The 26,654-nt window shown below is 39.8% G+C and overlaps 1 protein-coding gene and 1 pseudogene across 6 annotated transcripts in view; one reads left to right on the plus strand and one right to left on the minus strand.

Annotated features, from left to right (window-relative positions):
- LOC135213957 (palmitoyltransferase ZDHHC3-like) overlaps positions 1-18,632 on the minus strand; it is a 29,453-nt pseudogene extending 10,821 nt beyond the window's left edge.
- The window catches only part of LOC135213695 (palmitoyltransferase ZDHHC3-like), a 142,818-nt gene that overhangs the window by 50,825 nt on the left and 65,339 nt on the right, over positions 1-26,654 (plus strand). The gene's annotated exons all lie outside the window — the stretch shown is intronic.

Consider the following 26,654-nt stretch of genomic DNA (forward strand, 5'->3'; position numbering starts at 1 on the left):
AGCAAAAACTAAAACGATGTACAGTACTAACCGTTTCATCAGTCCATATGGCACAAACTTGTGTGAAAAACATTACTGCTGTGAACAGAGCAAACAACAAGCTTTCAAATATGAGGAACAGAAGAAGAACAACTGTCGCGGGGGGAGAAAAGGAGGAACACTCATGCCATTCACTCTTGACACAAATGATAAATTGATATATGCCCAGGAATAGTCCATGGATACTGAGCAGGGCTATGTAGAACTGTAAGGAGAGAAAAAAAAACAGGAGAATCAGTAATAAGATAAAAGTAATTTACTTATTGTAAATTTCAAAGATACAGAGTGACAAAAAGTAATTCACTTATTGTCCATTTCAAAGATATATAGAATTAGTCTTGTGAAGTTGTGCTTACTGCAAGACATTACAGTGACTGCAAATCTAAAAAGGATTTTTTAAATTACAAATTCACAGTTTTATAATTACAAGAAATCTACAATGAGCAATATTAATATTCCTGGTATAGGCTATCACAATGATGATAATTCGTGCGGACAAAAATGCAATACACATTGTCTTCCCTACTGAAGGTGTCAGTAATTTATGAAAATCTGTATGACAAAAACTTTGATAAGAAATATAGAACTTGGCAATACTAGGATAAGGAGTACAAAGTGAGATTGTGGGAGAAGTACCACATTTCAGACTCCCAACACTTCCCTCACTCAGACATCATGACTGAGTTATGTTCCCATAAGTAGTAGTAAACACTGACCTAAAACAACCCTCATGTGCATTTCACTGATCACCATTAGTATTAAGAGTTATAAATGAAATGTAAATGTCAGTTCAACTGAACTTTTCTTTCCCGATAACCTTTCGTTGTAAGAAAAGATTAATTGGTACATGTATTACATGCAATGCTGAAGGCTATGCTATGTTAAATATAGATCAGACAAATTCCTGATCTATTAACAATAGGCTATAAAATATACAAATATACATCACTTGAAAATAAAGACTTATATTAAACTGTATTGGAAAACAACAATAGATACTATGCTTAGGTGAAGTACAGTCTAAACTGACAAAGCTTGATCTTGTTAACATTCAACAGCTGTTATGTTTGAAACATAGTTAATGTTTCAGTACCAAAGGTCTACATGCCACACAGTCCCTGTATAGTGAGCATGCTTTTATATACCCATCTATTTAGGAACCTTTACAGCCTAACTTTAAAGGGTTGCACCGCAATCTAAGGAAACAATGTGGGTGTGCACTGCAAAAGTGGCCATGATATATTTTGCATCAAAACAAAGATATATTTCAATATCAAATTAAGCATTACTACTTGGCTTTTAACATGTACAATATAATACTGTGATATGCTGTACGAAATACAAAAGCCGTTGAATAACAATACAAAAATAAATGCACAGAAAGTTACTTAAAAAATATGTTGAAGTTTTACTGCTGTTTTCTACTCAAAACAAAAGGCAAACTTGGCTGAATTGTAACTACATTCTATTTGGAATTACCCTACTGTAGCAGATTTTGCATACACGTTTATTTGCAGCACTTGTTTAACCCTCTTACGCCGGAGCGGTAAATAAAAAATTGTCTCCCGTATGCCGTAGGGGTTTCAGAGTGAGCGCGGAAGTGGAAAAAAGGTATTTTTTTCAAAAAATCACAGCGCGCTTAGTTTTCAAGATTAGAAGAGTTCATTTTTGGCTCCTTTTTTTCTCATTGCCTGAACTTTAGTATGCAACCATCAGAAATGAAAAAAAAATTATCATTATCATTTATAAATAATGCGATATATGATAGCGCAAAAACGATATTTCATATATAATTGTATTCAAATCGCGCTGTGCGCAAAACAAAAAAAAAAAAAAAAAAAAGGTTAAAGGTAACAAGTTACTTTTTTTTCGTTGTAATGTACACTAAATTGCGATCATTTTGGTATATAAAACATTGTAAAACGATAAAAGCAACACAGAGAAAATATATCACAAAATAATGCATGAAGTTCGTAACGCGTGGACGTAAACAAAAAATCTTTTTTCAAAAATTCACCATAAATCTAAATATTGTCCTAGAGACTTCCAATTCTTTCAAAAATGAAGACAAATGATTGAATATTACTATACTGTAAGAATATTAGCTTACAATTGCAGTTTTCGACCATATCTGACGAGTTAAAGTTGACCGAATGTCGAATTTTTTTATATACATATTTTTGATATGCAATTATTTCGGAAATAAGAAAAGCTACAACCTTCAAATATTTTTCGTTTTATTCTACATGATATTGCGCACATTTTCATATATAAAACTCTATGAAATGCCTCATATGAAACGGAGCAAATATTCCGAGAATGGGCACGTACGCATTTCGGAGATTTGTGGCGGAGAATCGCGCGCGGAGGGAAGGAAAGATTTTTTTTTTATTAAATTCACCATAAATCTAAATATTTTGCTATAGACTTCAAATTGTTTCAAGATGAAGATAAATGACTGAATATTACTAGACTGTAAGAGTTTTAGCTTACAATTGCGTTTCGACCATTTCGGTAGAGTCAAAGTGACCGAACATGGTTTTTTTTTTCTATTTATCGTGATTATATGCAAATATTTAAAAAATGAGAAAAGCTACAAACCTTCAATTATTTTTTGTTGTATTCTACATGAAATTGCGCACATTTTCATATATAAAACTTTATGTAACGGCTAATTTAAAATGGTGCAAACATTACCACAATCGCACGTATGATTTTTTCGGAAGTTAAAGTTACCGCTTTGCGGACGTAAAGAAAATGTTATTTTTTCATAAATTCACCATAAATCGAAATATTGTGCTAGAGACTTTAAATTTGTTGCAAAATGAAGGTAAATGCTTGAATATTACTAGAATATAAGCGTTTTAGCTTACAAATTGCGTTTTTCGACCATTTCAGTAGAGTCAAAGTTGACCGAAGGTTGAAATTTTGGCAATTATCGTTATTTATATGAAAATATCTCAAAACTGATAAAAGCTACAACCATGGGTTGTTTTTAGTTGTATTGTGCATGAAATTGCGCACATTTCCATATATAAAACTTTATATAATGGCTAATTTTAAAATGGTGCAAACATTACCACAATCGCATGTATGATTTTTTTCAGAAGAGTTACCACGCGGACGTAAGGAAAAAGTTTTTTCATAAATTCACCATAAATCGAAATATTGTGCTAGAGACTTCCAATTAGTTGCAAAATTAAGGTACAAATGATTGAATATACTAAAATATAAGAGTTTTAGCTTACAATTGCGTTTTTCGACCATTTCGGTAGAGTCAAAGTTAACTGAAGGTTGAAAGTTTGGCAATTATCGTTATTTATATGAAGATATCTCAAAAAACTGATAAAAGCTACAATCATGAGTATTTTATTGTTGTATTGTACATAAAAATGCGCCACATTTTCATTTATAATACTTCATGTAACGGCTAATTTACAATGGTACAAAAATTATGTCAAAGTGACAAAATAATTTCCGAGATGTGTCACAGATACTTTTTAGTGCGGCAAGAAAGAAATTCCCGCTTGCGCGCCTGCGTAACGATTGTAAAACAAAACAAACACCTTGATCCGTGAACTCCCAGCATCCCCAAGGCGCGTGAATCAAAAGTTTTAGGCTGGTAGGCTATAAGTATTTTTCCGCGAATTTTAAAAAAACTTTTGTAAGTCGACGTAAAATACGTCCAGTCGGCACACAGGAGACAAAAAATGTCAACGTAAAATACGTCCAGTCGGCGTAAGAGGGTTAATTAGATATTTAGGATAACTGCGCTATGTTTTAATAAATCAAAAAGTCTATTATGTTCCACAAACACATAGATATTGTCAATGAGGGTCTGGGGAGAATGAAGTCAACTAAGACATCTTGAAATACAAGGAAAAGAAAATTTTCCTCAATGATGAACAACATACACTGAAAAAATACGCTTCTATTTTACTAACAATATGAAACCTGTTTTAAAACTAGCAATCAACTGTTAACTCTACAGGCTATTTATAAAAATCAGTATTATCATGTGTTTATTTGTAGTGCTTATCCAATGTTTTCTGTAAATTATATACAGTCAAAGGCAAATCTAGCCACCTGTGGGGGCAAGCCAGCCTCAACGGGTGCCGGTCCCAAGCCCAGATATATAGGGAGGGTTGGTGTCAGGAAGGGCATCCGACCGTAAAAACCCACGCCAGAACCAATGAAATGAGTCATGATATTAATGAGAAAAGTGCCTAGGGCATATTCCGTAAACGACGCACAGACACATAGCCCTAACTCTGTGACAAGCCGAGGGCTACTGGATCATGAGCGGATGCAGCTAAAGAAGCGAACTCTAAATATGATCAGAATAGGCCAGCTAAATATCGGGTCTATGACAAAAAGAGGAAGAGAGTTGGCATAGTTGATGAGGATAAAGAGAGTGGATATTTTGTGTGTGCAGGAAACTCGATGGAAGAGTAATAAAGCCATAGAACTGGGGGATGGCTATAAGCTAATCTATAGTGGAGCAAATGCACAGGGTAGGATGGCGTTGGTGTAGTGTTGTCGGGGGAAATGAAGAATGCAGTGACGGAAGTGAGTAGAAAGAATGACCGCATTATGAGTGAAGATATATGGAGGGGGAAACAAAGAACATCATTAGTGCTTATGCTCCACAAGTGGGCTGCACAGAGGAAGAAAAGAGCCATTTTTGGAATGAAATGAGTGAGGTAATGCAAGAACTGGAAGAGCAAGAGAGAACTGTAGTGGGGGCAGACTTTAATGAACATGTCGGAAATGAAAAGGATGTAATTGAACGTGTGCATGGAGGACATGGGATCGGGGAGAGAAACCTAGGAGAGAGTATAGTAGACTTTGCCATATCTTTTGATATGGCAATAGTGAACACATTCTTCAAACAGGAAGCGGGAGCACTTGATAACATACAGAAGTAGCAGTAGATGCACACAAATAGATTACCTCCTTTACAATAGATCAAGGTTGGTGTAAGTTAGGAATTGTAAATTTATCTCAGGTGACCACGTGGGCCCCCAACACAGGCTCCTTTGTATGGATTTAAAGATGAAAAGAGAAAAAGAAAACGAAAACGAATGGGGCAAAGAAAATCAAGTGGTATAAATGTTAGGGAGGGATAATGATAAGAAGAGAGAGTTCAGGAGAAGAGAGGGTGCTGGGAGTAGAGGTTGATTTGGGAATTGAATATATGGGAGAATGGTGGAGGCATAATGCATCAGTGATTAGAAGACATGCAATGAAGAGATTTGAAAAGTCACAGCTGGAGGAGGACAAAGAGATATTAAGAGAAAGAAACAAAGAAGTAAAAAGGGTGGTAGCTCAAGCTAAGGCAAGGGCATATGAAGGGGTTTATAATGAACTGGAAACCAAGGAAGGGTTGAGTAAGATGCTCAAACTGTCAAAAGTAAGAAATAAAAGAACAAAGGACATCACCCATATTAAGCAAATGAAAGATAGGAATGGTACGGTCATAAAAAAGGAAGAAGACATCCTGAAAAGATGGAAAGAGTATTTCTGAAACAATTGCTAAATGAAGAAAATGAAACTTGTAAGAAAGGATGGACAAGTAAACATGGAATGGTGATGGGGATATCTAGGATGAAGTGATACAAGCCTTAAAAAGAATGAGGAATGGGAAGGCAACAGGACCTGACTTAATCCCAGTCGATGTTTGGAAAGCCTTAGGAGAGGAAGGGGTAGACATCTTGTATGATTTGATGGTAAAAATATTTGAACAGGAAAAGATACCAGAAGAATGGCGGGAAAGCATATTGATACCTATATTTAGAGGTAAAGGTGATGTCCAGGAATGCAGTAAATTATAGAGGTATCAAACTAATGTCTCACACGTTGAAGATTTTGGAAAGAATAATAGATGGATTTATGAAGGGATGCGGCACAACAGACGGAAAAATTCAGAGAAAAAAATGAGACCTGCATCTGGTATTCATAGACCTTGAAAAGGCCTATGACAGAGTGCCAAGACAAGAAATATGGAGATGTTTGAGGGAGAAGATGGTGCTGGAAAAGTATGTCAGAATTATTCAGATGTACAGGAATGTGTATACTAGTGAGAAGCAGTGTTGGAGAGACGGATGGATTTGAGATAGGAGTTGGATTACACCAGGGGTCAGCACTTAGCCCATTCATCTACAACATCGTGATAGATGTAATGACCAGGGATGTTAGAGAAGCAATGCCATGGCGGATATTATATGTGGATGACATTGTGTTGTGTCAAGAGGGTGAGGGAGGGCGTTGGAGGGGAGGTTGGAGGATGGAAGCAGCACTTGAGGGAGAGAGGAAATGAGAATAAGCAGATCAAAAACCAAATATATCTGTTCCAGTATTACTGAGGACGGTGGAAGTAGCATAAGATTGGGTGGGGAAGAAATAAAGTACAGAAGTTTGAGTACTTAGGGTCCGTATTAAGAGGATAGTGGAAGCACAGACCAAGAGGTGAGACATCGAATTCAGGCAGGATGGAATAACTGGAGGTCTGCATCAGGGGTCCTCTGTGACAAGAAGGTCCCTCTGAAATTGAAGGGAAAGTTTCAGAGGACGGTGGTCAGACCAGCAATGTTATATGGAACAGAAACAGCAAGTATGTAGGAAAACAGAGAAGAAGATGGATGTAGCAGAATGAGAATGTTGAGATGGATGTCAGAATAACAAGGGAAGATAGGATAGAAAGAGTACATAAGAGGATCGACAAAGGTAGTTGAAATATCAAAGAGAATACAGGAAGGAAGGCTTCAATGGTATGGACACCTGTTACAAAGAGAGGAACGTCATGTTGGAAGACATACGACGGAAGTGCGAGGTAGAAGGAAGAAGGGAAGACCAAGAAAGAGATGGCGTGATTGACTAGGTATAAATGAGAACGAGGCACAGGACAGAAATCGATGGAGACGACTCATTCACAATGGCGACCCCACATAAAATGGGTTTAAGCTAGGAAGAAGATGTATACAGTCAAAGGCAAAGGGGGAAGGACACTACTTCATCAAGGACAGTTACAACCTGAACTGCTGCCACCAAAGGACCAATTTTATACAAATATGTTATTGTTATGATACAATAAAGTTTGTTCATACTTACCTGGCAGATATATATAGCTGTATTCTCCGACGTCCGACAGAATTTTTTTCAAAACTCCCGGCACACGCAGTGGGCGGCCAGGTGGTTAGTACCCATTCCCGCCGCTGGGAGGCGGATATCAGGAATCATTCCCATTTTCTATTCAGATTTTTCATACCACTGTCCCCTGAGGGGAGGAGGTGGGTGGGTACTTTAATATATATATCTGCCAAGTAAGTATGAACAAACTTTATTGTATCATAACAATAACATTTTGTTCATGAAACTCACCTGTCAGATATATATATAGCGAATCCCACCATTGGAGGTGGGAAGGGACAGAATAGAAGGATTTAGGAAACACCTCAAGTGCAGATGATGACATCTTGATTCCTTACCTGTTAGCATAGCTGACTTCTTGATTACTGTCACCGAAGTCTGCTTTTGCTTTACTAGAGTTGCCAACAAGGTAGTGACCTGTGTAGTGGTGCGCTCTAGATGATCTGTCAACGGGGGGGCGTGACCACAATGTGACTAGACCATATTGACCATACTGTGAGGGCAACGAAGAAAAACTAAAAACCACCACCTGACCTAACCTATCGAAGTTAGTCCCATAACTTCTAGGCTAAAGAAAGGGAAAGCGCTCAAGCAACCAACCCTTCAACCATAAACCAACACCAAAATTAAAAAGCACATACCCCTTTTCTATAGGATAGTATTTGTGCTGCTCCCTGCCCCCAACACCATTTCTGCGGATATGTATGGTCCTAGCGACTCGCAGTTCTCATATGCCGTCTTCACATCCCGCAGGTAATGTGAAGCAAACACAGAGTTGCTTCGCCAAAAAAGTAGCGCTAATGATATCATTAAGTGCCATATTCTTTCGAAATGCCATTGAAGTCGCAACAGCTCTCACTTCATGGGCTTTTATTCTCAAAAGCTTCATATCACCATCCGAGCAGGACGCATGGGCCTCCCTGATGGTGCTCCGTAAAAAAGAATGCCAGTGCATTCTTCGACATAGGAAAGTCGGGTCTCTTAACAGAACACCATAAGTTCTCAGAAGGACCCCGACAATCTTTGGTCTTTTGCATGAACTCTGTTAACTCCTTGATTTCAAAGGTTTTTGGCCAGGGGTTAGATGGGTTCTCATTCTTCGCTAAGAAATTAGGATCCAAGGAGCACACTGCACTGTGTCCTCTGAAACCCACATCTTTACTAATTGCCTGAATTTCACTAACCCTCTTTGCCGTGGCAAGAGCAGTTAGGAAAATCGCCTTTCTAGTAGTGTCTCTCAATGAGGCAGCATGCAGAGGTTCAAAGGGAGCCGACATCAAGAACCTTAGAACTACATCAAGGTTCCATGATGGAACCTTCGGTTGTAGTACTTTGGTTGTCTCAAACGATCTCAAAAGATCGTGAAGATCTTTATCATTTGTCAGGTCTAATCCTCTGTGGCGAGACAGCTGACAGCATACTCTTGTATCCTTTATTGTGGGCACTGCTAGTTTGTCCACATTTCTCAAATGCAGGAGAAACTCAGCGATTTGGTTCACAGAGGTCGTGGAGGAGGAAAATACCTTTTCTTCCTACACCATCTCCTGAAAGACGCCCACTTCGACTGATAAACTGCTCGAGAGGAAGCTCTTCTCGCATTGGCAATAGCCTCTGCCACTGATCTTGAAAAACCTCTCGCTCTGGCCAACTTCTTGATAGTCTGAACGCAGTCAGACTCAGAGCGGAGAGGTTTCCGTGGTACCTCTCGAAGTGGGGCTGTTTGAGAAGATCGACTCTCTCTGGCAGGGTTCTCAGGAAGTCTACCAGAAGAGACATGACCTCCGTGAACCAATCGCTTGAGGGCCAAAAGGGGGTGATCAGAGTCATTCTCGCTCCTGGCGACGCCGCAAACTTCCTTGTTACCTCTCCTAAGAGTTTGAACGGGGGAAAGGCGTACACATCCATCCCCGTCCAGTCCCATAGGATGGCATCTACTGCTATTGCTTCCGGGTCGAGAACTGGAGAGCAATAAATCGGAAGCCTCTTCGTTTTCGAGGTTGCGAAGAGGTCGACTAGCGGCCGTCCCACAACTTCCATAGCTCTGACAAAACTTCTAGATGTAGGGTCCATTCTGTGGGAAGCATCTGATGTCGACGGCTTAAAAGATCCGCTCGAACATTTGAATTCCTGAAATGAACCTTGTCAGGATCACTATGTTTCGAGCTTTCGCCCATAGAAGGATGTCTCTCGCTATCACGAACAGTGATCGAGAGTGTGTCCCCCCTGCTTTTTTATGTAAGCGAGAGCCGTATTGTTGTCCGAGTTGATCTGGACAACTCGGCCCACCAATCGATCTTCGAAGAACTGAAGAGCCAACCGAATAGCCTCCAATTCTTTTAAGTTTATGTGCCAGGACCTCTGTTCCCCTCCAGAGGCCTGACACTTCCTCCTTTCCTAGGTGTTGCTCCCCAGCCCACCATGAGGCGTCTGAGAACAACACTAGGTCGGGGCTCAAAAGCTTGAGGGACATCCCTTCCGAGAGTTTTTTGGTCAGATCTTGCCACCACTTCAGATGATCCTTGACCGCTTTTTGAGATAATCAAAGTCGAGTTCTAGATTCTTGTCTTTCCAGTTTTCTTGCCATAACAAACTGGAGTGGCCTGAGGTGCAACCTCCCCAGGGAAACAAACTTCTCCAGCGAAGAAATGGTTCCCAGCAGACTCATCCATTCTTTTCGCCGAGCATGTTTCTTTCCCTAAGAAGGCTAACACTTTCTCTAAGCATCTCTGCTGACGTTCCTTTGATGGAAACTTGAAAAGCCGCTGAATCCATCTGAATCCCCAGATACACGATGGACTGCGTGGGGATCAGATGGACTTCTCGTAATTTACTATAAGGCCCAGGGCCTTCGTCAGCTGTAATGTCGTCTGAAGGTCCTCCAGGCACCTTGACTTCGAAGGCGACTTGATTAGCCAGTCGTCCAGGTAGAGCGAGACTCTTATCTTCGATAGGTGAAGCCATTTCGCCACATTTTCCGCATGAGGAAAGTAAAACCATCGGCGCCATACTCAGACCGAAGCACAGACCCTGAACTGGAAGACCTGCCCTTTTAAGACGAACCTCAGGAACTTCCTTGATTGGGGATGGATCGGGACGTGGAAAATAAGCGTCTTGAAGGTCCAATGACACCATCCAATCCCTGGTCTCAAGGCCCCTAGCACAGACTGAGAAGTTTCCATCCTGAATTTTTCTTTCTTTACAAAAATGTTCAGTCTGCTGACGTCTAGGACAGGTCTCCATCCCCCAGACTGCTTCGGAACCAGGAATAACCTGTTGTAGAAGCCTGGGGAATCCAGCATCAGGACCTCCTCTACGGCTTCTTTTCCAACATTTGATCTAGAAGGTCGAGTAAGATCTGTTGCTTCTCTGACTGGTATGCGGGCGACAGGTCTATCGGCTTCGTGCTCAAAGGAGGCGCGAGAGGAAAGGGATCTTGTATCCTCTCTCGATCACATCTAGGGTCCAGGTGTCCGCCCCTATCGTCCTCCATGCCTGAGCAAATAAGGTGAGTCTCGCACCTACAGGTGCCTGAAGGGCAGAAACGTCAATTTTTTCCTTTCTTGATAGAAGAGATCTTACCTCTGAAGGACCCCCTTCCTCTCGAAGAACCTCTAGAGGAAGGTGCTCCACGAAAGGGCTTAAATTTCTTCTTGGGTGCTGGAGCTGTTGAAGTCGAAGCCTGAGGAGTAGGTCGTCTGGAAGATTGAGTCAAGAGTCCCTTGTAGCTTTTTCTTGCAAGTTTACCGACAGATCCTTAATCATGGACTGCGGAAATAGGTGCGTAGAGAAGGGGCGAATAATAACTCCGCTTTCTGAGCGGGAGAAAACTGCTTTCGCCGCAAAGCTACAATAGAGAGCTCTCTTCTTTAGCAGACCTGTAGCAAAATGAGATGCTAACTCATCAGAGCCATCCCTTACTGCTCTATCCATACAAGCTAATACACTCGAAAGCTCTTCCAGCGAAATCGAGTCTTGACTCCTCGATTGTACATCCAAAGCCCCCGAGGCACCAATCTAAAAAGTTAAACACCTCTAGCGTCTTAAATAACCCCTTGAGGTGATGATCAGTCTCCGTCATTGTCCAGGAAACCTTAGCCGATGACAAATAAGACCTCCTTGGAGCGTCCACCAAATTGGCGAAATCTCCTTGAGAAGAAGACGGTGCTTTCAATCCTGCTGTTCTTCTCCTGTTTCGTACCAGATCCCAGCTCTCCCTTTCAGTCTAGATGGAGTGAAGTGCAAAAGAAGTCTTCCCTTTAACCTTCCCTTGAATCCATCCAATCCTGGACTCTCTTAAACGCTCTCTTCGCAGAGAGCGAGTGGCCATCTTAACGAAGCCAGGGGCCTTCCTGGCCTTCGATGAGGCAAATTGTGAAGGTGGAGAGCAAGGAACGGGCGCTTGAAAATTATCTGGAACAATTTCTTAAGTAAGTCCGTCAACGTCTTATAGTCTGACGACGCTGACGCATTTGGTTCATCATCATCAGTAGGGCAGCGATCCACTAGACGAATCCTTCTCTTGGTCATCAGCGCCCTTCAAAGATCGCGATGACTTCGACTTTCTTTAACATGAGAAACATCCTGACGTTTCGGACTCAACTGTTGATCGTCCTGGAAAGCGTCTCCCGATATGCAAGGCGCCGCGCGTTCTGAGAAGCGTCCTGCAGAGCGTCCTGATGTAGGACGCCGTGCGTCCTGAACAACGTCAGCTCGAGCGTCTTGCTGAGCGTCATGATGTGTAGGACGCCGTGCGTCCGTGAAACAGCGTCAGCTAGAGCGTTCTTGGCGAGCGTTCCGCGTGTCTTGAAAAGCGTCTTCTTGAGCGTCCTGGTAAGCGCTTCGTTGCTTAAGACGCCGAGCATGATCATCAACATGCAAAGCTTGAACTTCCGATATTGATCCTTGAGCGTTCTCGGCCTTTTGACAAAGACGCCGGCCGCCCCTGTGCGACAACTCACGTCTCTGTCAAATTCGTCTCTCCTAGACGCCCTTTCATGAGGAACGTAATCACGTTCTCTAATGCGTCGGCTACTAGGAGGAGACTCAAAGGCGAAAAAACGCGGAGGAGGAGCCGGGGGACTGCCTAGTCCTCTTAACAGGCAGCCACCTATCCCTTCCTTCGATGACTAGTTTCTGCTTCCTTTCTCTCAAAAAAGGAGGGTAACTGTCTCTGCATTTCCAAAGCATTTTCCTTGAAGGGAAAGTTCTCGATCAGGAGAAGGACTCATCCTGTGCGAGGAAGATGGGCGAGGGGATGCCCTTTCCTTCAACTCAGGAACATGCTTAGAGCGACTTGGACGCTCGAAAGAGTCCTCTCCCTGATGGAAGTCTTGTTCCTTTTCTGTGGCGGAAAAGCTTCAAAAATCTTCAGGTGATGGATCTACGTAATGATCAGAAGGACGTGAAGCGTCCTCTTCTCTGAAACCTCTCTTAAGAGGGCGACAAGGGCGACGGCCGCTTGTGCGACACCTTGCGCCCCTGCCGCTCTCCCCCTGAGAGGTCTTCCGAGCGTCCCAACCTCGGCGAGGAGAGGAAGTCTCGGAAGAAAGAGAACACTCTTTAAGTATTCGTGCCTGTGCACGAACACTCGGCAGCCTGAGATTCGTCCTCAGTTTTCTGCCGAAGGGACGTCAGACCCGGTCATTAGATCCCGTAAACCCTCCTTCGGCTTTCGCTTGCCCTCTCCCTAAGGCCTGGGAGTCCGGCAGGGGCCTAGGCCTAGAGGCATTATGGGACCGATCTGACCCCCCTTCCACAACACTAGATGCACTAACACTTTTATCACAATTCACATTTGACTGTAGAGCAATCACTTTAGATTCCAAGGCGCGAATCGACTCCATGATCGTAAATAATACGCTTCCTTCTGCAGACACTTCCTGATTGTTCGGAGGCAATACAACATCAGGTTGATTCATTAAGGAGGTTTAATGAATTACATCTACAGGAGGATTTAATGGAGATACAATTCTACCTTGACTTCTACTCACAGAAGCACTCCTAGAGGAAGACCTCCTGATTCTATCACGCTCAAGCTTTCTCACGTAAGAATCATATGCCTTCCATTCAATTTCAGTCAATTGCTCACACTCGATGCATCTATCATTCAACATACATACATGACTACGACATTTCGAGCACACTGAATGAGGGTCTACCGAAGCTTTCGGCAACCTCACCTTACATCATGCACCTTACACACCCTGAAGCTAGCAGAGCTAGATCCAGACATCGTAATCAAAGAAAAGTCAAAGCCAAATCCAAAACAAATCCACTATCACGTATGCCAAGCCAACAAGCCAAATCAAAACCAAAAGTCAATCAGAATACTCAAGTTAGCACAAGAAGTTTTCAAAATCATCCGGCGGAGGTCTGTAAACAGTTGTTTACCGACCGGCGACAGAGAAAAATCTGAATAGAAAATGGGAATGATTCCTGATATCCGCCTCCCAGCGGCGGGAAAATGGGTACTAACCACCTGGCCGCCCACTGCGTGTGCCGGGAGTTTTGAAATTCTGTCGGACGTCGGGAGAATACAGCTATATATATATCTGACAGGTGAGTTTCATGAACAAACCTGGACTTATTGACAGACTAATTCAGGATAGCCTCAACCTGACCAATTATGGTACTGCAATATTTTCCCAAGTGCAGAATGTATGTTTATTTAATAGCAGTATAGTGGAGGTTATAGTGTCGTCGTGCACTGTACTTTACTGTGGTATATTACAAATGGACAACATAATATGGTCAAAATCCTGAGGTGAATATGGCTGAAAACTTTCAGTAAGTTAATACTGTGACACCAGAATCTGAACAGTAAAGACTTGTTGCATGCAAAACATCAAGAGACTAGATTGCCATCCTAATGAGAAATTGCCTTCACTTTCAAGCAATTAATCTTTTATCACAGTTTTACCCAAACCAATTTCTGTATTTCAGGCCTATACAAAATTTTGGGTTTGTAACCAATGATGAAATATAGTGCTGAAATTAACACTATACCTAGATACACACATGACGCAAAACTCTCAAACATTAACTGTAAATAAAGTGAAGGCTACATACCGTAAAAAGAACAAAAAATTTCTGATTATTTTCTCCAACACAGTTATTAACCCACGGACAATGATGATCCATTTTTCGAATGCACCGCTGACACACTGAACAGTGATGAGCACGCTCAGGTTTAATACTGCAGCACTTGGGGCGCTTAAAATAACCTGACCTTCTCGTAGCCCCATACGCTGTATATTTTCTCTGTGGCATTTCCTTTAGGAACAGCACCCTGCATCAAGGGGAAACAGCAAGATAAATCACAAGGAACCTGACATTTTTCATATTAGTTCTTCCGTCACAACAAAAATCATTGTCACAACAAAAAATCATCCAATGAATACTTTTTATAATCAGAATATGTATTTCTTAGATATGACTCATACAATTTGAATCTAAACTTTTAAACCCTGACAATTAAGCAAAACCAAAATTTTCTCATTTCAAAGACACAAGCTCTCTCTTTTGCTCCAACTCAAACTAAAACACCATGACATCATCCATCTTTATGTTTTACATTAAATATCCCTGTATGGGGCCTCTTTTCACATTAATGAGTTTTTCTTTTCCTCCAATGTCCTCTGGTTATATGCACTTTCTGCCAGAATTCTCACCTGGTCTGGGTCCTCATATATGGCCTTTTCCATTATGATTTCCATAAAACTTTGGGCTGAAATGTAAAGTTCTTTAAAATAACTCCATGATAAGCCTGCAGCACAAATTAATAACACTCATTCATTTATGCCTGCCTTTGATCAAATGTTCATAATATGTAACACAGTTGTGCTACTAACAGTCTATTATTAGTCGTCTCGCTGTATCTTCTTTCAACCAGCTATGTTACTGACAATTTCTTTTCTTTTGTCTGTTATAGGTGTCTTAACTTCTCTCCCTTCTATGAATGGATCTAAAGGAGAGTCATGTGCTTTGGCGAGGTGTTGAGGACACTTTGTATACTTGGCATTTTATGGTACAGTATATAGATGCCAGAATAGAGTTCATGGTCAAGTTGTAATCCTGACAGGAACAATGAGTGGGATTGGATATTATAATGCTTTGGACTTGGCAAAGTAAGCATTGTGTTGCAAGGTTCGTCATGTGGTAGTACTAGTGTGTTACCGACCATCTTTATAACTAGAATAACTTAACATAAAGTTATGGAGCTCCAAGTGTTGATCCAACATTTCATTAGTGTACCATGTTTATGTCCAGCCCATGCTAACCTAATCCAGGTTTGAGCTACACAAGCTATCATAAACATTGACTCTGGTGATTTAAGCAAATCAGAAATGGTACTATTAAAATTAGTCTTGACTGTATACATTTACTGCACTTGAGAGAATAGAAGATGTGGGATTCAAACCATCTCATAGTTGGCGAGTTTCAGCTAACAAAAGTGAATGAAATTCCTAATGTTGTAAAAGACAGGGCGACTTTATTTTGATGATATGTATTGCGTTGTCTGTACTTAGTAGGTACCTAATGTTGTAAAGGCCAGGGTGATTTATTGTGATAGTTTTTTGTTTTTTTTTTTTTTTTTGTCAGTTTAAGTGTTACTACTGAAAATTGATGTGAGCTTGAATGTATGTGAGGTGTGAAAGTGGAATATTTTCCTGAGAAATTCTCAATTTTCCTAAGAAAATAAGAATTTCCCTTTTTATATTTCATGTACATATGTATGTATGTTTATGTGTATAGCTGAATCACGAAAGTTTGGAATGTGATAAAACCATAAATAAAGGTATAAGCCGCCAAAGAAAGATAAACAACGGAGTCTCTGCAAGAACTTTCGACTCTACGTCCTTTACTTAGCAGACAAACTGACTTACATGAGAAATTGAGAGTACATACAGGAAAAGTCATATAAGTGATAGATAGGGATTATAGGTGATTAGAACCACCTAGGATCCAAACACATCTGGAGAATGAGTAACCTTTTCAAATAAGCATAAACATGGGTACAATTTAAGAAAAAAATATTAAATCCCACTGCTCAGACACAGGGACAAGACAATTAAAGGATTATACAGGGCGACAGCTAACCACATTCAGATCTTTGGTAAACAAAAAACTATTCACAAAAAATATTATTAAACATACATATACGTACAAAGAAAATATCTCTAAGGAAACTAATTTTTATTTAAGTCTTTAATTATATCTTTGAGGTCATTTAAACAAGTTACAAATACAAAGGTCTAAATGAAACAGGCCAGGACTAATATTAAAATTACAATGGGAAGTAAGTTGTATTATGGCAGATTCTAAAAGATTTCATTATGACATCTTTTGATCTTGCAATTGCTGAACTACCAATCCAATTTATCTGGTGGTTGTTTTCACTTAAATGAATGAATATTGCATTAGATGTTTGCCCAGTTTTGACAGAATATTTATGCTGTTTTAATCTTACTTCTAAGCCCTGCTCAAACTGTCCAAGATAAAAGTAGAGGCAGTCCATACATGGAATTTTATATATTATGTTGTTCCTTTAGTAGTGTTATTATAAGAAAAAACAAGGTTGATCTTAAAGGCTTTTAACAATAATTTGATGGTTTCAAATCCGTTAAAATAAGGCAAACTGAGAATGTTCTTTGAATTTTCTTTCTCCATGTAACTTACACTATAAACTTTTTGTGGGTTTAATTATTATGCAAATATCTAATATATGTGATAACATAAATCTTTCCCTATTTTTCTTATGTATTCAATTTTCTTGATCCAAATATTGATCTGCCATAATACAACTTGCTTCCCATTGTTAATTTTTAATATTAGTGGTGGCCTGTTTCATTAGACCCTTGTATTTGTAACATGTTTAAGAATGACCTCAAAGATATAATTACAGACTTAAATAAAAATTAGTTGCCTTAGAGATATTTTCTTTGTATATGTATGTTTAATATGTTTTCTGAATAAGTTTTTGTTTACCAAAGATCTGAATGGGGTCAGCTGTCGCATTGATAATACTTTAATTGTCTTGACCCTGTGTCTGAGCAGTTGGACTTAAATCTTTTTGTTCTTAAATTGTACCCATGTTTATGCTTGTTTGGAAAGGTTCCTCATTCTCCAGGTGTGTTGGACTCTAGGTACTAATCTCCTTATAATCCCTATCTGTTACTCATACGACCTTTCCTGTACTCTCAATTTCTCATGTAAGTCAGTTTGTCTGCTAAGTAAAGGACGTTGAGTTGAAAGATCTTGCAGAAACTCCATTGTTTATCTTTTCTTTGTGGGTATACCTTTATTTAATATATATATATATATAATATATATATATATATATATATATGATATATATATATATATATATTATATATATATATATATATATATATATATATATATATATATACATATATATATATATCATATATATATATATATATATATATTATATATATATATATATATATATACATATATATATATACATATATATATATACATATATATATATACATATATATATATATATATATATATATATATATATATATATATATATATATATATATATATATATATATATATATATATATATATATATATATATATACATATACATATATATATATATATATATATATATATATATATCATATATATATATATATATATACTATACTATATATATATCTATATATATATATATTAAATTTTAACAATTTTGGCAACTCTGAGTTATGAAGGGACCAAAATTCTATTGTTTTTTCATGTAGTAATTATAGAATATATTTATATAGAGGCGTTTTGTTTGTATAGCCTTACGTATTTCCAACCAACACTATCTGCCTTTGCTTTATTTGTCATTTGGGGCCCAAACAGTATGCTTCCACTGACACATGTCCACCCTGGTGTGGGTGGCAAGTGGCATATAAACTGTTCTTTTGTAAGTAATCAGCAGGTCTACCTTGATAGTCATTTGTTTTTTAGCCAGTGCACAACCAACACACACAATGTGCTTGATAATTCCATTTATGAAAAGTGAAGGTTTGTATCCCTTTAGGAGCAAATTTAAATTACAGCTTGTGACATCTGAAATAATCTAAGCGTCAACTAAATCCTACTACATGTTATGGAGTGGGTTTACAGTAGTACTTACTGGATCAGTGAACATTGCTCGAACATGTGATGAAAGAGCAAGGATTACAAACATATTGAAGAGAATAATATTGAACGTGGTGTATATGGGATGATTTGCAGTTCCCAACACAACCGTAAATACTACAAATTCTGCATAGGTAACAAGTAGCCATGTCATGACAGCGCAAATGATACCGCAAATGTCTGAAACACACCACATACGTCCTCCCATACATCGGTTGTGGGGATCCATTTCGGCCCCTCTTGGCCCCAATGCTTCATACATCTTTCCCGTCACACTGGCATCTGTGTAAAAAAAAAAAAAATGGTAAAGAATTCTTGCAATGCCTAATTTAATTTGCTTGGAAGTCTTAACAGTCCATACCTTACTTCAAACTAAATGGATCATACACTTAATCTAAAAAATATATACAATAACAGCATTTCTGGGCTCAGCTCGTGTCGGCCTGTGAAATATCCTTAAGTCATTATTTCTAGGTAAAATTAATCCTAAGCATCTGTGTAAAAAAAAAAATGGTAAAGAATTCTTGCAATGGATATACACTTAATCTAAAAAAATATATACAATAACAGCATTTCTGGGCTCAGCTCGTGTCGGCCTGTGAAATATCCTTAAGTTCATTATTTCTAGGTAAATTAATCCTAAGCATCTGTGTAAAAAAAAAAATGGTAAAGAATTCTTGCAATGCCTAATTTAATTTGCTTAGAAGTCTTAAACATCCATACCTTACTTCAAACTAAATGGATATATATACTTAATCCTAAAAATACATATACAATAACAGCATTTTTTAGTAGCTAGAGAAACCAATGTTCTTTACTGTACTGCAAATGGGTACACCAGGTGCAACATGATTCATTGTTGGTAACAGGGAAGTTGACTAATGGCAGGTAATTAGATGGAAACACCAATCAGTCATCTTACTGTTAACCCTACCTTTTTTCCCACAGTCAGACAAGGACAAATGCAGAGATGGTTAGAGGAGGGATTATAATAAAAGACTCTTGGGTTGTATATTTAAGAAAAATGCAAATTGTTTCTATGAAGATACAAACCAATATGGAGACCCACTCCTCATGTGGAGATTTTATCTCATGGAGTTTGACAGGCACCATTATGAAGAAAATTGGATCTTTCACCAAGTCCCATACAATATATATGTATGTAGTGAAAGAATGAAGGGATACTCCATCACCACCTGGAAGTGCCAGCTTCCTTGCATGTGCATTAGCATGGGAAAGGCCAACTCCTGTAACTTTTAGCAAAGCCTGGCATAACCTATGAAGGGCTCAAGAGAGCCCTATCTATCCTGTCTAAAGAGTGAGGAAAAATCACAGTAGTACTGTCATCTCCCAAAGGATGTTAAATACAGCTCTGTGTCCACCTTCCCCTTTGTAAAAAGAGAGAGAGAAGAAATTGTCAGACCGACGTCCTTGGATTGATCTTCGGTTGTGTAGCACACCTGCTTTAGCCGGACCATCACAAAAACAAGTTTGAGTGTCACCAGTCATTCTGCCAACATAAGACCATCCACAAACTACTAGGCAAGATACAAACTTAACCCAAAGGAACTCGCGGTATCTACACAATGGCTTGAACAATCAGCAAATGGACCAGGAAGAAGATTCAAGGGCCTATAGGTATATTCTAGGTAGAGGAGGAAGGAAGCCACCAGGACATTTTTCTTGCCAGAAATGCACCTGGCTGAGAGTTCAACAGCATAGCAAATCAGTCCAAAACAAGAACAGATGCTTTTGTACTATCAACGGCGTAACAAATCAGTCCAACACAAATAGGAATGCCTCTGTATCCTATGGCATGTATAATATCTTATCCGGTGCATGTGAATTGTTTTCATTTTTGTTTAATCTACTTTTCTTCTGTATTTGGTTTGGTTTATTTGATATAGTTCATCGTTTATTGTTTTATTTATTATTAGTGGTATAGTCTCTCAGGAGTGTTTAAATGAGATGCCATTCAAGTTTCTTCCTTTCATTCACACTAGAATGATACAGTCACAGTTACAAGTTCAACAATGAAGACTACAAATAGAAAAATACAGTTTCTCTTGACCGCTACCACTCTGGGAAATCTGACTTCTTTCTGGGACGGCGGCTCGTGCTGGTCTTTCTCTAATTCCCTTTTTCTGACTGGTCCTCTGCTTTGCTGCTGGCCTCCTGGAAGATTCTCCAAAGGAGATTACACCACCTAGAATAGGCAGAGGGTAAGCTTCTGTCCCAATTGGTGGTGAGCCTTATTGGTTGAAGATTATCTACCGCCATCCTTTGAGTGGAACTAATGACATCACCAGAACTGTCGAGTTTTTCAGCGAGAGTGTAGAGGTCCCGGTCACAGGTGAAGTTTTATTGTTTTAACTATCAAAATATGCAGTTCTAAGAATTTTTAGAGGGGTTTTATGTATTTGCAGATTTTAGCTTGTATACTATACACATTTAGGCTGGCAGCCTAAATGGTAAGTGGCCAACATCTTTTCCCAGTGTAATAGACCAGTAAGAGGACACATGGATCAGCGCTACTTCTACAGGATAAGTGAATGCTTACATGACGTCCAAAGGATAACTGGAGTAGAAATGCTTGTTAAAAATCCCAAAAATGGTAACCCTAATTAGAAGACTCCAACACAAATACAAATCTTAGATAACAAAGAAAGAGCAGAGCATGGCAGACAAGACTGCCAACTAAATTCATTGTACAAAACCTGCAATAAATGCAATAGAGTGGACCCCCGTATTCGCGTTCTCCAGATTCGCTGACTCACACATTCGCGGATCTCTCTCGGGAACGTTGCCCTGCATTATTCGCGGAAAATTCGCGTTATTTTTCTATGATAAATATCCACAAATTCCTGGGGTTTTTTTTGTTTTTTTTATGAATTTCATCATAAAATGCACTTTATGTGATAAAATAAAAACTAAATTAAAAAACCAAGTTATGAAAATTTTTAGTTGATTTTTCTTGAGTTTTAACTAACAAAATCGGCTGTTTTTAGCATTTTTATAGGGGTTCCAAAAATTTGCGGGTTCTAACTATTCACGGGGGGGTCTGGTACGCATCCCCCGCGAATACGGGGAGACCACTGTACAGGAAAAGTCTAATAACGAGTACTATTCTATGTTCTGCAATAATCAAACTTACAGTCTTATGAAATGACAAGTTAGCCTAATACACTGCGTTGAACACCTGAAAGCTTCCTATAAGCAAGTTTAACCTTCACAACGTTTTCCATTCTAGTTGGAATTATGCATCAACTAAAAGACTACAGAAAAAGTACATTAACTAGAAAATAAAAAAAAATCAAAGTTCCTCTTGGGTAAATATGATAAACGAAATGAATATTTTGCCATGTCACCGCAGGCTACGTATTTGACTATTTAGCCGGCATTTCCAGTGCACATGCACAGTCGATTACTGCCTAGGATAACGTAATCATGAATGCATCCGAAGTGTTTTTGAGCGACATTTAAAGCCAGCCATGTCGTCATTTTGACTTGTACTATAGTTCAAGAAAGACGCTTTCTCTCGATAGGCGTGTGGAATTTTTCATCTTTTCCAGGCTTATTAGATCCAATAAGTCTGGGGAGGCTAATTTCTAGTTCATGGGGCCTAGTAGGTAGCTAGTATACTAGCCATACTGGCTAGCACTAAATTAGCTAAGTTGTATGGCATCGTAGGCATAGTAATCACTTCACTCGCGATCACGGATAAGTTAGCCGCCTAGCTAGCTTGTTGCCCACTAAATATTACCTATTAATAAGCTAAAAATGTAACAGGGAAGGCTGCTGGTAGTGCCTAGTGCCCTACATCATATACCAATAAGGTACTATCTGATTTCCTTAGTATATTTCATTTCAGGACTTTTCGTGAATCCTGCGAGTCACTTGTTCAGTCATTATCTGTCTAATTCATGCAAAATTGGGTGATTTCTTGCCGGTTCATGGCTTTATAACGAAAGCTGGCAAAACAAAAGAAGCTGCGTGCACGCATCCCATTTACATGCAACTAGAGGATACAGTCCAAAAATAATTGACTGTGCCACTGGAAATGCTAGCTAAATAGTCAAATGCGTAACCTGCCATGTCACAGCAAAATATCCACTATGATAAAACTATTAACCTAAGAAACACATTGGTATAAACCATCGAGTCACTAAATATGAAAAATCAGGCTATATTAGTATAGCCCTAGAAAATATGATTCAAATCAAACCAAGACTTAAAAATATCGCAAAGCCTTTTTGTATTATGAAACACACCTATAGTTTAATTTTTATTGATAACCTGTATTCACATTTCCTAGGAAACTCCATAGGCGTTACCATACGCCATGCTTGCAAATTAATGTAGGCTATTAGATCTATTCCCTCTTTGCCTGACAATTCAGCAAGGAAACAAAATACCTAACTGGGACTTGGAAAATCTACAAAGCCTTCTCACACTAAGCTAACCAGTAAATACAGGCTATCTGAGTTAGGCTATTACCCTAAGCCTGAACTACAAAATTCACGACAAAAAACAGCTACAATCATCAATCACCGACATTATTTGATAGGAGCTCGGTGAGAAATTAACGAAGGACACTTCAGCCCAATGACTAGCTTAAGTTACACTGTGAGGACAAGTGATTAAGAGGTATCTGGGTATTGATGCTTTATTGCTCAAGAGCAGGGTATACATTAATTGGTGCCGACGGATATGTAGCACCTGACCCGGGGCTACAGAGATCCATGCACAGAGATAGACAATTTTTGTTTCTTTACATGTACATAAATAAAGACATAGTCTATGCACATACATGATATTGACATTGGCAGAAAGGCCAGAGAATTCTACACAAAATTATATGCTAGAACAGGGAATTTGTAGAAATAAAATATGTCGTAAAGACAACAAGTACTCGCCCCCAAGGCAATTATTATGGAATAATGATTGGAAGATATAAAATGCAAATAAGACGAGGCACTTCTAGTTGCGGTAACATCTCGGGGGTAAGAGTTGGCCCCTGGTCCTTGAGACCAGTTGTTGCGGGGCATCCTCAACCACTGCGTCCTTCGGCGTTTTGGTTGACAGGATGCCTCCCTAGGTGTGGGTCCTAGGGGGTTCAACTGTCATCTGCGTTTGGGAGGTCCGGGGACTTCAAGAGTGGCTTTGTTCTGAGGGGGCACTCTGGGGTGCCTGCCGAGTTCTTCCCTGGTGTCCTCGTCGTTCATCAGGAAAGGGGCTTTAACCTGTCTATCGAGACCCAGTCCTCGCAGCCATGAATCATGATGAGATAAGCTTTGTCCATGCGGCGGAGGACGCGGCAGAGCCCCCGTTAAAGTCTCATCAGGGGCGGGTGGTGGGCGTTGTTCCTCACAAAGACATGCTTGAAGGTGGCCAAGCCTTGGGTTTTAAATGTTTTGTCCTGCTGGAGGTCTTGTGGTAGGGCGTGAATTTCCTTGTGATTTCCTGTAGTCTTTGAATCGATGTCTTCATCACTGCATCCGTAGGGAAAAAATTCGCCTGGCACGGTTAATACCTCACTGTAGACTTTCTCCCAGGTGATGCCTCGCCATTGGCCTTCGGAGTAGTACGTAGACCCGCAAGACCCAGGGTAACAGTGATTTCCAAAAACTCTTGTTGGTGCAGTGCGCCATCAGGCCGGCCTTCAGTGAGCGGTGCGTCCTTTCCACCATGCCGTTTGTTGGCCTGCAGGGTTATATGCGGTGGTGCTGTGGAACGTTGTTCCCATAGGCGAGCCAGGGTGGCACACAGGTCGGAGAGGAAAGCAGGGGCCTCGTCAGTGGTGATGTTGTCTGGCACGCCGAAGCGGCTGATCCAGCTTGAGAGAGGGCCTCTGTGCAGGCACTCATGGTGGCTTCTGTTGCTTCAGGCCACCTAGTGGATTGGTAGACGGCCAGCAACTCCTTATCAAAGGTACTGTAGCGGGTCTCTGCGGGTTGAGCTGAAAAATGTGAGCGGTTGAGGAGAGCCATTCACAATTTGTTCCAAGACGGCTCCGCAGGCGACGTTGTTGGCGTCGGTGGTAAGTCTGGTGAACCAAAGTAGCAGCCTTGGTGAGGGATGCCTTTGTGAGTTCGAAAACCTGCTGTTTGGGAGGCTTCCTACTTCAGTTTCTTTGGTTTCCCCTTCAGGACTTCCATTACGGGAGACATGATGCAGGCGATGTCTGGTATGAATCTGCAGTAATAATTCCCCATGCCATAAAATCCCTGCAGGGACTTGACACTTGCTGGTGTTGGGAATTCCTTCACGACGGCTACCTTTGAGGCCATGGGGCGGACGCCTGCTGGAGAGATCTCGCGGCCGAGGAAATCAGCCCTTTCTGCTCCAAAGGTACACTTGTCGAAACAGACGACCAATCCATTCTCCTGAGGGCACTTCAGGACTGCCCATACATGGTTCAAATGCTCTTCTGGAGACCAGGGGAAGTTCAGGATGTCTTTTACATAGCAGAAGCAGAAAGGTAGATCTCCCAGGAGGCTGTCCATCAGGCATAGCCATCTTAGGAATGTCGTCGGGGTGGTGCACAGGAACTTGGAAGTACGACTTGTGATTAAGTCCCATGCTTCATGAACTGTGTACAGAGTCCTGCATCGTGCCTTGTCTCACACCAAACTTGAATGAGCCGTATTTAGTCCGTTAATGGTGTTGGGTTCATCAGAGTCAAGACTTAATGCCGTGTGGTTCCGTTAGGGACTTTGAGTGCGGTCAACGTATGTCGTAAATGGTGGTAGCCAAGCCATTCGAGGACGCCATAATGCAAACTGAAAAGGTGACATAGTAAGTCCGTTAGTGGCGTCCGGTGTCAACCAAGGAAGGAGCTGTCAGAGACCTAGACTGTGGCACCGTGTGGTTCCATTAAAGGTTTCTATAATGGGTAAGCGGCCGTAGTGAGTCCATTAATGGCTGAGCCAAAACCACTGTGTTACTGTCCAGTCCGGGAGGTCACCAGTTATGATGACAAGTGATTAAGACAGGTATCTGGGTACTGATGCTTTATTGCTCGAGAGCAGGGTATACATTAACAGGTGCTGACAGATATGTAGTACCTACCCTGGCTACATAGATCTGTGCACAGAGATAGACAATTTGTGTTTCTTTTACATATACATAAAGAAGATAAATGCAGACGTTGTCTGTGACTACATGATATTACATTGGCAGAAAGCCCAGAGAATTCTACGCAAAATAATATAAGTTGGAACAGGCAATTTGTAAAGAGAAAGATAGTAGGGTAAAAACACCGCTGTGCGACCATTGATTGGAAAAAAAAGGCCAATTTTTCACTTGATATTTAACTGGTGAAACAACAATACAATTCAATATTTAAGCATACCATTCAAAAGATTTAAGTTCCATCAACAAAATGAGATACATGAAACTGCCATACAAAGTAAAATAAGCATGTGAAGTCTTCATGAAATATGTGTTTAAGGCAGTTTTTAAATCCAATATGGCGTGGTATGGTTGTGAGTCCAATTTGATTCTACAATCGCAATCACATCCTTCCCAGCCTTCACAGCACACATTTGAACAATATTTGCATATACTATAGTATGTGACTTTATTGATATTACTCAAGATTGTAGTTGTAATCAGCACAATAAAACAACTTTTTGTTGCCTATATTAGTGAAAGCATGAGACGTTTTATTCCCGAAGTCATGGTTTGAACTGAAATGCATTTTTACCTTGTAATCGGTAGTTTTATCCTTACTGCCATCACAACTGAAACTCCACAGTGCTTATTTGATTGTAATTATACACATTTTGTTCTTAATTCACTCCAAATTCTACTTAAAACACGCGAGATTGTTTACGGCAAAGCCATGGCGGGAATAATTTTTTAGCCTTGTTGTACATCTGGCTGCCAGAATCAACGAGTCGAGCATACAACGGTTTAGTGAGTTGTATATGACAAAAAATTTGTACTTTTTTGCTAGCACTTTTCATTTATTTAAGTTTATATACTATTTGGGACTTTTTCCTTTTTAATAATTGTATGGCTGAAATATAATTAAAAAAAAAATTTTTAATAACTGTACAGCTGAAATAAATGTAACCTTTAATGCGTGCTAGAATGTCAAGTCATCGTTGCAAATTTAGTGGATTTTGGACACATACGCCGATGCCTTCCTTTACAAAGTGTTTCATGAATTATAGATGTCATGGTAATGCAATATAATGATAAAATTGCTCTAATATTGATGTCTATAATACCTACAAACAGATATGTTTAAATTAACCCTTATTTCCATGGTTTTGTTTAAGTCTAATCCCAAG

Source organism: Macrobrachium nipponense, chromosome 43 (assembly GCF_015104395.2).
Source record: "Macrobrachium nipponense isolate FS-2020 chromosome 43, ASM1510439v2, whole genome shotgun sequence".
Lineage (NCBI taxonomy): Eukaryota > Metazoa > Arthropoda > Malacostraca > Decapoda > Palaemonidae > Macrobrachium > Macrobrachium nipponense.